Below are 1552 nucleotides of genomic sequence, written 5' to 3' on the forward strand. Positions count from 1 at the left end.
GTGATCGGCGGAAGGCAGGGCGGGCGGAAGGCAGGGCGGGCGGGGGAGCAGCCGGCCCCGCAGCCCGGGACGGAGAGCAGCGTCGGTAGCGCGCCTGGCCCAGTGGAGCATGTGCAAAGTGCGGAGCGTCTCCCGCTTGGGACAACTACGCCCGGTGGGCCCCCCCCGGGCATGTGCAGAGTGCAGAAGTGCAGACTTCTGAGTGGGCCCGTGGCTTTACATTTCTGTAACTGAAAGTGTTCTTGGGCATGTGCAAAGCGCATACTGCATCCTCTGAGCCAAGCTGAGGTTCAGAAATAAGCAGTTAGTGCCTCGGGGCAATCACAGAATATATGGAACAGAGAGCACCTCTGGCCACGTTCGAAGTCAAGAATATAAACCAGGAACCAACTTCAGAAATCGTCAGCAAAAAGTACCTTTGCTTCTGCTGAGATGGCCCCAACTGTAAGGAAGGAGGAAGAGCCTTTGGCCTCTGCACAGTCCCCCAGATTCAGAAATCTCCACAACTGGGTGCCTCTAGGCATGTACAGAGTGTGGTGCTTCCTTTAAACCAGTTCCTGGTTTCAGAAGTATGATGAATAGTGTGGAAGGAGGCAAATGCTGTCCTAGGTATATGCAAAAGACTGCCCTTAAATCTGAACTCAGGGCTAGATACACACAACCATTCGTTTTTAGCAGTGCATCAGGTTGGTGGGTGCAGTGCTGCTATTGTTTACTAATAATCCTTAGCACTTGCATAGTTCCTACACATATTTGTTGGGGGGAGGGCTGTGGCTTAGTGGTATAGCATCTTCTTGGCATGCACAAGGTCCCAGGTTCAATCCCCAGTAGCTCCAGTTACAAGGATCAGACAGCAGGTGATAGGAAAGACCTCAGCCTGAGACCCTGGAAAGCTGCTGCTGGTGTGAGTGGACAATCCATGTTCATGAAGTTCATGAAGTTCACAGGCATTATCTTGTAATCCTTATTTCTCTTGTATTGCAGATAAGTAGGGGACTGGCTCTCAGTGATTAGAGTGTGTAGTGGCAAATGCAAGATTTAAATCATGGGCTTCCTAAGGCGTGGATAAAACCCTGAGCCACTGGGCTGTAACAGCTCAGAAACAAAGGGGGTGGGGCTACTGGTTGTGGGCACTGCCCGCAAGAATTCTAAATGGATCGTTTTTATATGGACCCAGGAATCCTACAATCGTTGTTGTTGTTGTTGTTATTTTATTATTTAATTTTTATATTATTTATTTAATTTATATATACAATGATCTGTTCTAACACTGTCTCTCTGTGTGTGTAGTAATGCTATCAAGTCACGTTCAACTTGCGGCAACCCCTCATGGGGTTTCCAAGGCCAGAGATTAACAGAGGTGGTTTGCCATTGCCTTCTAATGCTATAGCAATCCTGGTCTTCCTTGGTAGTCTCCCATCCAAGTACCAACCAGGACCAATCCTGCTTAGCAGCTGAAATCTGGCAAGATTGGGCTAGCCTGGGCCATTCAGGTCAGAGTGCTCTAACAGTAGATTGGAGTAATTTGCATTTTACTCTCTCTGTGCATCCT

The sequence above is a fragment of the Gekko japonicus genome, unplaced genomic scaffold (genome assembly GCF_001447785.1).
Source record: "Gekko japonicus isolate JY-2015 unplaced genomic scaffold, Gekko_japonicus_V1.1 scaffold250, whole genome shotgun sequence".
Lineage (NCBI taxonomy): Eukaryota > Metazoa > Chordata > Lepidosauria > Squamata > Gekkonidae > Gekko > Gekko japonicus.